A 13,482-nucleotide genomic window follows, 5' to 3' on the forward strand; every position below is an offset into this window, starting at 1 on the left:
TTCTGAGCTTATTTGAAAACTTTGCATAATTATTCAGTGGATTGGGGCTTTCTATTCATCTGTCTCTTTATGTAACTGCTGATTTTTCTTTACAAGAGTGTCTCAAATTTGGAAGTAAATTTATTTCAGAGCCAATAAATTAAGTTAAATTATTCCAAAACCATTTCATTCTATTTTGAAATCCTAAGCAAGTTGGTTGTTATTCATTTTTTTATGGATTGTTAAGTTATAATACAACTTTGGGATAGCTGAAACCTAAATATTACAACTTTCCAGTTTTTTATTCTCGCGTCTTTCTTGTGTGTTTTTTTTTTCTGTCTGTACAGACAAAAAGAAAGTAGATTCAGGGAAAAGCAGCAACATCAATATATTAGAAACCACTCCAGTTGCCCTCCAATCTGCTCCACACATTCAGACACATGTGTGTTTACTCAGCATACAAGGTCATGGCTCCAAAGACACAACTGTCCACAAAAAGAGAGAGTATTGAAATGAAAAGCTGTGCCTAGAAATGAAACGTATTATATGAATTATAAAACAGCCTAGCGACATTAGCAAAATGACATCAAATGTGAATAGCAGAGTGCAAAGAGAAATTAGATTTCAACTGAACTGCAAACAGGGACATGTATGCACACTCTACATCATAACCATCTGCCTTTTTCTAATATTTGCAGAAGCCTGTATGTTTTGGGAGGAGTCCATTTTGGCAGCCGTAACCTCGCTCAGTCTTGGACTAGAAGCCAACCTGCTGTATATCCCCACATGCAACGCATTTGTATCATTTTAAAACTACAGTCTTGGGCAGGTTGTTGGGCAGGAAACCAGCTTCTCTTCCACCTCCATCATTCTTCTCCCCGCACCCCCTTGTGGATACAAACACACAACAAACACAAACGGCGCACTTGTGCAGCAGCAGTGTCATCTAAAAATCTTTGATCCCATCCATGTGTTTAAAATTTCATACACAGCCATTAGCTTGTGGTAAGTTGGCTTTTAAAGGGGACCACAGAGGAGGAACCATTAAAGTACATCTGGGAGGTCAGGGAATTCGCTGTCGTGTGCTCTGAGCATGCCCTAGTTAATTTTCCAGCAACAATCAAATTAAATTAGATTCAGACATTTTTGATGTTTGAAAGTCTTGCCTGTCAAGGAACTCAAAAAGTAGGCAGCACATATTTTTCATCTATGCTGCAAAATTTCCCTTCATGCTGACTGATGTCAAAAGATGTTGGTCCTTTGACATCAGTCGAATATTTTTTAGACAAGACCGGAAGCTATTAAAGACGGCCTGTCTCGATGGGCTGGGTAAAACCTCATCATTAATGTACTTGAATATTTAAGATATTGTCAGGATGTCTTGCAGAAAGCCGACACAGTTAATTCATTATTGCATGCATGACTTTTGCACAGCCGATCCTTCATTCATACTTTCTGTTAGTTAATGCTGCCAGATTAATTCGATTTCCAGCAAACATCTTTGCTCTATTTTTGTTGTCTGTTGCTGTTATTTAACACAGAACTTGCTCTGTCCTGATTAGATATCACTGATTATGTGTTTCCATTTTTTTCTTCTTTTGAATAGAAATCAGTGAAATGTAATTAGAATTTCATTTAATTTGGTGATGAAAATTATATCGTAGCAGAGGACCGAATTTGAGCGTTTTGTACCGACACATTTTTTTTTTCATCGCTAGCACTGCACCTTGATCAGTGAATATCATAAGCATCCCTGACTTTTTAATCCAAAGTGATATTAGCGCTACTCCAGTAGCTTAAATCTTTACTTCACCGTAATAACAAGCAACATATTACTATAACATAAAATCAGTTTTAAGCCTACGGAGCTAACACAATGGAGAAAAACAGCATCAGGGAAAGAGCATTGGGTTTAAAAGTAAATAAAGGTGTAGAGAGAAATAAAGGGGATTTTACTGGGGGAATAGAGGCAAGCATGATGCAGAGGCAAAAGGTGACAGTGAACCACCATTTGTCATGGTTGTCAATTAAAGACTGCGGAGCTTTTTAAACCAAATTCGCATCCAGTTAAAGAAATTGAATGCAGAAGCTAAAACGGAAACGGATAGAAAAAGAACTCTGATTCCATTTATCGGATTTAAAAGTGAATTCACAATTGCCTCTGGTGCCGTCTCGCAGTTTGCTGTAGATGCGTATAATTTATCCCCGGGAAGGGTCGCCCCATAGACACGTAAGCCTATACATACACACAATTTCAGTCCTATTGAGGGGATGTTTGTGGTGCTTGAAGGTCACACTCAATAATGAATTTAGTGGAGTTGTGGCAATTATACACACAAAGTGTTCATTCACACACACAGACACAAGGGGGCACATGCGGGTGCATGTGTGTGCGTGTCCCTTGACTCCCTTCACTCCAGTGCAATGATGATTGGGTCTCTCCACTGGACTAACTCCACTCCTGCTCTGCCATTTCACTCAGCACAGTGAGAAATCACCTAGTCAGTCTAGGACTATTACAGAGTAATTGGCCTTTTAAAGAGGGGTTCCACCATGTGAAACAGTGTAACTGAGAATGATACTCTTGTTGCTGAATTTTTCCATTTTGTCCTCGATTCTCCTACTCTTACATTCCTCACCCCTTCTGCCTTTCCTTCCCGCTTTCCTCCCCCCTCCACTCTCCTGGCCAGCTGCTCTCAGCGTGTCTGTGCCTTTCAGCATCATGTTCGAGCTGCACCCTGTCTTCTGCTGACTCTCGCTGACCTCTAAAAACCTACGTTACCTCTTTCAGCACCGGACAGCTCCCCCGACTGGACACACCAACTTTTGAATTTTGAAAGAAACATGACAACACGGCTGCAGATCAGAGCAGAAATTCGCTAGCAACGACATGCCATTACTGCCAGCCACGGCACTAGTATTAAAGATGACACTGTCCACGCAAAATGGCTAAACCAACCAAAACAGCAACGAGAATAGAGACAGCAGAAAAAAAGTTGATGTTAATAAAAGAGGAAGAGCAGTAAAAAAGAAAAGAGAAATGCAACAATGGGAAGATTCTACAGCCATGCTTGTGGTGCAGTGAGGCTGTGAGCTAAATACTAAATTATTGAGCAGTTGTTGAGACATTTGACTCGTACCCACAAATCAACCTCATGCAAGTGATACCGGAAATATAAAAATGTGACTTACAGCATAGATTCATTCAAATTTTATTTTATACTATGAAGCAGTCCAAACCAAAACAACAGGACAGAACTGTCACAATGCTAAATAATTATCATTTTGAATAAATAAATCATTTTGAATCCTCCTGAACGTATGACTGAAAACATACATGCCTTTATGCAGGTGAGAAAGTCCTTTATGAGATATAATGCAAAAATAATTGACTTAATAAGATAAGATAACCTTACAGAGGTTGTAGCTTTTTAAATATATATTTTTAGTTAAAAAAAATGTTAAAGACAGAGTTTGAACTAACTGATTCAATAATCAACTCAATGATCAATAATCACTGTTTATGTTTGAGCATTCAGAAAATAAAACTCGCATTCGCAACTAAATGATGGTAAATTCTGTGTTTTACAGCAGCAACTATATTGACATATAGAAAATCGGAGCAGAATGAAGAAATAAACACTTAAAAAAATGCATTAAATGCTTTCTGATGTATGATGCTGATGCTACTGCTGCTAATAATCATGATATTGAGATTTGTTTGTGCCGAATTATTATCTGGAATAATCTGAAATTATCAACCGGAATTTCAAGATGGTTTTCTTGTCATTACCCAAACCTTTTTTTGTCTTCGCCAAAAAAATGATATATGATTTTATTAATTTGTCTACTTATTTTTTATTCATTTATTTTTGTTAAATGCGTTATGAATCAGTGTATGTTTCATGAGAGAGAGTACGAGTTGGTAATGCAGATGTGTTTTCAGTATTTATTGATGCGTTTTTAGCAGGTGGGAAAATTAAAACCTGGAGGACTTTGCTTTGCACTCAGTTTCTTGACACTGGTTAAAGTATCTTCATTACTTTCCCATAATACGTGTTTGCACATGCATGGCTTGTGTATTCACAGAGATAGGGCCAGGGAGAGAGCTGTGAAAAAGTGATACGGGGGAAGAAAAGGGAGTAATAAGGGGAAACAAGGGGAAGGGGTGTGTGTGTGTGCATCAAACACATCAGCACATTAGCAGACTGTTTGGCTTAGAAGAAGGCAGGAGGGCTCCCAGGAGATGAATCACATAGGTGTGTGTGTGTCTATGTGTGTGTGTGTGGGAGAGAGAGGGAAATGGAGAGAATGGGGAAGACAAATGGCGGGAGGAACAGAGAGAAAAACAATGCATCTGAGAGTGGGTATAATGAGAGTGTGACCATGTGTCTCTCCGTGTGCCTATGTGTGAACATGTGTTCTTTTGTGCGTGTGACATGTGAATCTCTAGAAGTGAGGAGGAACAGGATTTGGGCCCTGAGAGAGGAAGTAAAGAATGACATCTTTAACAGTACACATCAGCTGAAAACCATAGGAAAAAAACAAAACAAGCACAATGTGAACCTGCCAGCACAAGCTCCATATTTTAACAGCACTGAAGGCATAGGTTTAGTCTGGACACATGTAACCTCTCCCTTTGGAGGTTTACTGAGCCGAGAGGAGACACAAAGGGTCTGACCCAAGACACTCTGCAGGGAATACGTCTCCCAGTGGCACCAGAGGCTACGCTAAATCCTAAGAACCTGCAGCAGAAAAGCAGGTCTGGATTGCTCTGCATGTCATGTTGTCATGGTGACCCTGACCTGCACATGCTATATATTGGGGTGGCTGGTTAATGGCATCCAGTGACGTGAAATAATTATGGAGATTGTACTTTGAACAGGATGACCCAGGCAGTAAGCATCTAACTTATTGATATGCTGTTTTGAAACAGCTCAACACGGATTAACCTGCAACAACATCAAACCAAGCCTTCATGTGCGGGGATCAGAAGCAATTTAAGCATAGTGGTTGTGCCAAAAGATGCAAAAATAAAATGTGTGTGTCTGTGTGTGTGTGTCCTATAGGGCAACTCAGTGTCTTTAAGAATTTTCATTCAAAATACTGAAGTGCAGATGCATCATTTACATTAGTTTCCTGTGTTGGCAGTAGTGTGTTGCTCAGGCATAAGCTTTCTGTGGGACTGTTTTCCTACCGTAGCTGAAGAATCTTATGCTAGATTTCACCAGTAGAACTACTGACCTGCTCTATCACAGCTTACGTCCAGCAGCAAATTAATCTGCTGGCATTTTGCTTTCTGGAGGTGGCCTGGGGATGCGCTTGAGCTTGGACGTGTATTGTTCATTTCTTTGTGATGTAGAATACTTTGAGAACAGCCCTACTTTTCATCACAGCACCCCTGACCCCCCACTCCAAACAAAAAAGAAAAAGTCACATTCTGGCAGAAAATGCCACTCACTACAGCTTACTACAAAATTGCCAACTTGTTCACTTTAGTATACATGAAAGGAAATAACTGAAGTACCCCACTATTTGTGGGGAAAAGTAGAAAGGAGCATATTCAGTGCTTATAATACTTTTGTTTAAAATCATTTCTGGGGATTTACCTATGATGACATCATTGTGTGAGCATGAACCAATGCCTGGACTTATCATTGTTCCTTCATAGACCAAAATTATTTGTAGTTTCAATGGTTAACTACAGAAAACAACAACATACATGCAGATGAACTGCCAGAAGGTACTGCAAAATGTTGTTCAACTGTTCTGTTACTTAAGTTACTACAGTTTTACTAGTTCACTACTCACAGCTGATCAGATACATGTGGTTTGTCCGTTTTAATCTTCTTAGGGTGGATTTACTTTCCGACAGGCATGTTGAAAACCTATCCATGGCGTAATATATGATATGTTGCGATCTTTATCCAGGATAGACGTCAGAGAATCAGATTAAAAATGGATTTTTCTGACGTTTGAAGACAGTAGCCATCTGGTCGATAACTCTCAGTGCATGTGTGCGGCTCTCCCGCATAAGAAAAAAAAAGGAGGGGAAAAAGAACTCAGGGATTCATTTAGATTAGTCGCTTGCTGATCTTCCACTTCCTCTGACAATGAGTCGATAGAGTGGCTTTTGGACAGGGGAAGCTACCTCTAGAAAACACATTCATGCTGCTAGCCAGACAGGAAGACATAGGGAAAGAAAGAAAGGGTGAGAGAGCCAGCAAAATTCCGGCCTACTCCTAGCCAGAGAGCGACAGAGAGAGGGAAAGAGGGGAGGAGAGAGAGAGAGAGGGAGGGTGGGGTGGGATGGGGGGATAGGACAGGGGAGGAGCAGGAGAGCAGTAATACGTTTTCATCTGAAATATTAAAGCCTCTGCATTAATCTGTCTTCGCTCTCCCCGGGGTGCTGGTGAAGGCTCTCTCTGTCCTAGAGTTCCCCTGGAAAAGGACAGAGGCTGACTGCCACACCTCCTGCCTCTCCACCACTCCTTTCATAATGGCCATTTAAGTGTTTGAGTGGGAGTGGGCAGTGCGCTAAGGTTTTCTGAAATGGCCGCTACAGGCTGCAAGCGCCAACTGACCAATTTTGAACTTAAGGACAATGGTGATGGGATTTTTTCCACACTTTGAAGAGTTAAAAAGTTCAATACCTGACAAGCTGATGAATAATGGCTGAATATTTATAGTTTTTTAATATCAAGTAAAACGTGTGTTTTTTGCTTATTATCATTATCATTATTATTATTATTATTATTTAGATCAATATTAGAAGTTGATAAATCAATTATTTAATTTGTTATTAACTAATTGAATGAACAGTTTTAGCAATTTACAGCGAGCAGATACAAATTGACATATATTTTTAAATTTTATTAATTTTCTAATTCATTTTTTATCTATTTTTTATTTTGTAAAGTTGACAAATTACTTGATACTGGAAATACTTCCCTCATTATTTCAATTCATCATTCTGAGAAATTTAATAGATAGCCAAAATTAATTAACTTTTACTACAGCTGAGTAAGTAAGTGCAAGTCTGATGCATCAATGGCATAATTAATATTTTAACCTTAAATGGATGCCGATGCCAAAGTCAGCAGGTCAGTTTAAGAGTCTTCATTAACGACTTAAAAAAAGGCAGGTCGTAATGAGTGCTCTCTCGGCTGGATTTTTGGTCCATCAAAGCCTTCAAGCTTTTAACACCTACTCTAAATGTTCTGCTGGCATCTCATGAAGGTGGTGGCACCCATCTAGTCTTTATCTAGGCCACCAGATCCGCAGCTGGACCCATCTGGCCCAGCTTTCCTCATTCTGTCGCAGCACATACACACTTGCACGTGTGGGCACACACGAAATCCATCACGTACGCACACATACACACGCACTCAAACACACATACACACACACCAGCTGTTGTGGATTACCAAAGAACAAGTGCAGTATTTTCTGACTTCTGGCCAGTGTTTGATGGCCTCACCCTGGATGTGACCCAACACAAAAGCACAGGCTTGGTTATTATTACATACAATAACACAGGGTGCTTTGCTTCATGTGTGCACTGGTGACAAGCTTGTGGAAAGAGGGAATTGTGAAAAATGGCAGGTAAGAGTTTGTAAAGAAGTAGTTATCAGCATCCATCACGCTCACTGAAACCCAAAGACTTTGCAAGTTAGCAATAAAAAGCACATCGTATAGATAGTACCAAAAGACTTCACTGTTTGTGGTGCAAAAATCGGACAACTTAAAACAATCCCAAATCCTCTGCCAAGAAGAAGCCCATGAATTATGCCTTGTGCTTTCTTATCTGATGGAGCGCTAACATGGCCACTCAGAGAAATGTGGGTTATTTTAATCAAGACGGTTTCCACTTCTGAGAAACAGGAAATCTGTCTGGCCTCACCTCCATCTATCTTAACTTCCCTCCAAACATTGATCTTTGCACACTGACCCTCCAATCTTCCCACTACCCGATCTCAGCTTAATCTTCATTATTCTCTCTAATGCCACAGACTCTTTCTGGATGGAGTGTCAGTCCCATCTTCACTAACCCTCACAGCATCCAGCGGTCCCATGCCACCCTTATTTGAGACACACACACACACTCCACAAATTCTGTAAAACAGACGGTTTAGGAGTAACAACATGCAAAATAGTCACTTGGGTACCCAGCTGAGGCTTTAAAGCTCAAGTTATTATGAAGGGGATAGGGTGAAGCCGCTGGACTGAGGCAACCTCACCAACTGCTTTCCCACAACTGCAATAAAATATTCCGTCATATCCCTCAAGCATCCCTGACTCCAGCTGGGATCAAAGAGTATACTTGATGACTGAGAGAGGAGTGCATATTAGTGCCAACAACGGCGCTGTCTCACTTGCACCGAGCTCTTCATTCCGTTCCATTAATGGCCGTCATGGATGCATTAGAGCAGAAGACACATCGGAGCACGGAAAAGTCTTTGCATGTCGCTCACATGCTCTGTCATGGAATTATAACGATGGGAATTTATGTTTCTTGTCTCTGCTGCTGGCTGGTTTGTTTGCACTGACTTAGCAGTCGACAACAGTGAAAATCTCACCTCCCAAGCACAGCAGTAAACAGAACAACCTTAAAATTATGAAAGGCTCAATATGCACAACTTTTGCTATTCAAGAGATCAAAACAGGCTCCACATCTCACTGTGGCTGTATTCCTTTCAGGCCGACTGTGACAGGTGTTTTATAGGAAGGAGCACTGTTGTTGTGGATGTCCTATCAATGATTCAATGCTGCACATCAGATGGAAGGGAGAGACAGAGAGAAAGATGTCTCTGCCTGGATGTTCGGAGGTGAACTTTCAATATATAATTCACTGAGTTGTCTGACGGATAGGGTGTGAATGTGATGGATGCTCTTTCAGTCTGGTGAAGATTCAGCGTACTTAAACCTTGGATCTCTTAGGCCACTTTGAGTATGAACTACACCACTGCCAAATGTCCTTTTATGATCTTTTGATCCTTACACTGTACAGCTGAAGAACCGAAGCACTACACACACGCACACAAAAAGCACGCACCGAACAGGTAAGTCGCTCTCGCACACGTTCCTACAGAAGATAACTGACAGCCGGTTCTTCCAATTAAACCGGGAGAACAGCAGAAACTCTCCAGTAACTCTCCAGTTGAGTAATCAAACGCACACAAGTGCAGTGAGTAACAAAAACACTTCATCCAATTTAATACTGGCAAGTGTGACGTGTGATAAATGTATTTACTCCCCATTGATTTTATTGATGTGCATTACAATAACAGCACCTCCGCTGACTACGCACCATTTCCATGAAAGCCTTTGTGGGTCAATCACGGATTTGCAATTGTGTTTACTCAAGCAGAAAAGGGTGCTTGACACAATTTAAATGAAATAAATATCATTTCAGAACACCTTTTTTTTTTTAGATAAAAAAGCAACTGAGCAAAGATCCACAGTCCAAAGAGTGTGAGTGTTTATTGTTATGTTTAATCGGCAGGCTCGGGCAACAAATCCATGGAACGGAACCACGTAAGATGGCAGATTAGGGGAATACGGAACACACTCTGGAGTGATCGCTACGCTAGGGCTTTTGTCTTGTTATCTTTGGGAGAGAGTTGACATTATCCCCATGGATAAGGTTTTACCATGCATGGATTACCGCATGAAACAAGCTGTGTACGCCCCCAGGAAAATAACATGAGAGGACCTTAGTTGATCCCATCTCCCTCTCCACTCGGGCTCCATCCCTCACTATTCATCACTGACATGATCGGCACACCTGGGGCTTCTGACACTGTGTTTGAAAATAATGACATCTGCTGTAGTTTCACAAGGAGCATTAGGTCATTTTTCACTGTATACTGAACAATGGGTTGTGCAAATACTTAAACAAGATTTTGCTTAGTCTTTGAGGCCACGTTAAATGTACATTCCTGCACAGATCTTTTCATTAATAATTTTTCAATCAATTTACACATATCAGGCTTGAAACCGTAAGGCAGGAAAATGGCCGAGCTAAAAAGAGACACGATCTAAATTTTGTATGAGCAACATAATACTAAATAAAAAAAGACAAGACGAAACGTTATTGAAAGGGACGTCCTTTAAAGCGCTCGACTGAAGTAGCCTCCTTAATATCTTCAGAAATGGTATTCCACTGTTTGGAATCTGAAAGCCTAGTTTTCTTTCTTTCTTTTTCCTAGTTTTTAAGATCTAACGCAGCGAAGGATCAGACTGACTTGTGGACAAACATAAAACAACACAGACTCTTCCATGCAGGCTGGTCCTCAGCCTCTTAAAGCTTTGTGTACAATGAGAAGTACTTTAAAGATATGCCCAAACGATACATGGAGCCAGTGCTCTTCAAAACACAGTGCTGCTCCACTTCAATTAGCACGATGCGCCGTCTGGTTTTAGTTTTGATCAGAAGTCTTGCAGCAGAATGTTGCATATTTTGTAGCTTCTCAAAGGCGAGCAGAGCATGCTATCAAGACAGCTTCTTCTACACAACATCTCATCCATTTGATGAATGCACAAAAAGTTGCTGAAAATAATTTCACGAGACTTGAAACAGGACCTTCGTTGTGACAGCAAAGTCTTTGGAAGGTTTTAAATAGAAAAGAGGCCATTTGAACCTCAATGTCTAGGTCAGGTTTGTGTAGGAGAGACTCAACGACTGCAGCAGCTCTGCGTCTGGAAAAATCCTATTGTCAGGGCATGTGTTTTTAATTTTCAGGACATTATCTGACACTCTGTTATAGTCATGCTTAAAAAAATCTAGTGAGAAGACAGCACGGAGAGGATTTCCTTTCATCTTTAAAGGCTTTTTAAGGGAGGAAAATCGATGTATAAACTCCTGGAGTATGAAGGTAGTATTTCTTTGTGAAAATATCTCTATTTGTGAAGTAATTTGATTGTTGGAAGAATTTGGTAATTCCACCCCTTGTGCCATTTGGGGCCTTACATATCACCATTATGTAATGCCTCACAAAATAACAGATGAATTGGATAATCTATTTGTAATCCCATTTCACATTTGCGGCAAGGTGCAAAAAGACGTGAATGGAAATGATTGCATAAGGAACTGAGCTGTTATGGAAAGCAATGGCTGCTACACCTGTGCAGCTTAAAGGTTTAGCACAATATGAACAACTAAAGAAATTCAGGGTCCTATTTTGAGCACAGCAGATATCAGCGATGAAATAGGCTCGATTTCTTGTCATAATTTCCTTGGGAATTCTTCTGGAGGAAGTGGCGACAGCAGCTAATATGGAATGATGAATGATACCCTTATCTCTTCCGGTACACTCCTCAGATAAGAGCTCTTATTGGCTGGTAGTCATATTATCAGTGATGTGAGGTGACTGGAAAAAAAAGGGAAAGAAAGCCTGCAAAGAAGAAAGGAGACAGAAGAGAGAGGCGTGACTTAAAATAGAGGACAGAAGGATGAGAATTTCAAAGAAAGAAAGAAAGAAAGAAAGAAAGAAAGGAGAAACTAAGTTTAGAGGCTTGAATGATAGTGGGAGGGAGGCGAGAGAGGATGAGAGAGCAAGAGGTGACCTCCATCTTCACCTACACCTCCACACGCCAAAACAACCCTCTCCATCTCAACCAGGGCATCATGGCACGTTTCCCGTCACTGGGGGTGGCAGCAGGCCACACATTGCAGTGAATCAATCCGACTGCTGCAACCTCCGCAATCCACACTCTCCTGCAGGCTCGTCATGTACCCAGATGCTATGTGCGAACCAGGAAGTGAGAAATCATGTTCTACATGCTGAACGCGCCTCCGTTCAAAATCGTGATTTAAACATATCTCTGTGCTGAAACAGCTGAGGTCTAGATACAGATAACTTTGGAGGAAATGATGAAACGCTGTCTACTTTACAGCAGGGGGTTTATGTTTATACCAACAAGATTAGTGCTAGTTGGAAATTAACAAAGGAGTTGCAAATTATTTTTTCTTTCTTTTTTATTTTTTTTAATTAATTATCTATTTAAAAAAATAAATGTAAACATTAATACAATCCACAAGCATGCTATCGTATGTCTTACTCACAGTGTTCTCCTTTTATAACCCCTCATGCAGCTTTAGAGGATTTGTAGGCCGTAAAAATGTTTTTCATAATAGTTAATGAAGGTTTTATGCAACCACTACAGCTGTAATTTATCCAGAATGGAATCCATTTATCTAACAGACTAGGGAAGAACTAACCTAGCTAACCTAAATCACAAATGGCACTGCCACTTACAGTCCCCTGGCAGACAAAAATTGGACGTTATTAGATTCATCGCATCCCACCAAAACCTGCCTCAAAGCCACCATCACCGCCAACGCGTCGAGGCCCCACTTCCCTTCTTTTCTGCCTCTTTTGTTTGCAAATTGATAACAGAACCAGAGACCCCACAGGGTCTGTAATTCAATATTGGGATCTAACAGTCTCAGATCAGATATGATGGACTGTAATGCTCTCTGAACTTCCACATCCACACACGCTCCTATAGCTCAGAGCCCCTCGAGCTATAGGGAAGTAACTGGGTAACTCTTTGCATCGATGAGCGAATAACTAACTGAATGAATGAATGAATGCGTGAATGAATGATGGGGTTTTTTTGAGAATTAGAAGCAGACATAAGTGAGTAAGTGAGTACCCACTGTGTTAGACTTGCATTTGACAGCTGGTGATTGAACTGAGCCTTAATGAGCATTCCCTAAGGTCATGCATATCACCACCGTCACTAAACCAAGCCTTTAAAGCTGCCTCCACTACTTATTTCTTTCAATTTGAAAGGATATAAAGTGGGAGACGCATGGTCAGAGACAATAATGTCCACTGTTTACTTTTCATAAGGATTATTCTATCCCTTAGGCTAAGAATACCTTTATTTCTCTGTGGAAATATTAGTAACAACTTCCTCTGTGGGGAGAGATATTGCCACAATTATTAAAAAACAAAGAGCAAAAACAAGCTAAATCCTAAAGTTTTCCTGTGTTTGCATCCAGGGCACTTATGAATATTGATGCCATTGACCCTGAATAGCAGCCTATTGAAGCTAAAGTCCATGCACTTACATCCTTTACATGTTTTTGCCATAATAGGATCAAGCACAGGGCAGGTGAAGTGCTTTATAAAAGGGAATCTTCATCAGTTATGCACATTTCCCGGCAATACACATTCCACATGGTATTCTTTGGATATATTAATATTTCACCTCCCTGAATATAATGCTACTCCTCGCAGCTATCTCTCAGTGGACATTTTGTCCACATGAATCACACAGTGATCACACAGCCACTAAGATGGCTTCGTTCAGTACTTAAAGTAGAAAAGTTTCTCCTCAGTGGATAAACAGGATATGGATGACTGCAGTGACACACTGCAAATATACTTGTACCCAGACAGAAATGGCTGATTGATGAGTCACATTTCAGGGCAGCTGAATAAAAAAACAAAGCAAAACAAACAAACGGAAAAATCAAAAGAGTATAAACAG

General features: G+C 40.5%; 1 protein-coding gene across 1 annotated transcript in view; it reads right to left on the minus strand.

The window, feature by feature from the left end:
- The window catches only part of nrg3b (neuregulin 3b), a 231,790-nt gene that overhangs the window by 201,211 nt on the left and 17,097 nt on the right, over window positions 1-13,482 (minus strand). The window lies entirely within an intron of this gene.

This window comes from Rhamphochromis longiceps, linkage group LG8, assembly GCF_057381845.1.
Source record: "Rhamphochromis longiceps isolate RC_006_pf linkage group LG8, R_longiceps_female_GT1.1, whole genome shotgun sequence".
In the NCBI taxonomy this organism is placed as follows: Eukaryota; Metazoa; Chordata; class Actinopteri; order Cichliformes; family Cichlidae; genus Rhamphochromis; species Rhamphochromis longiceps.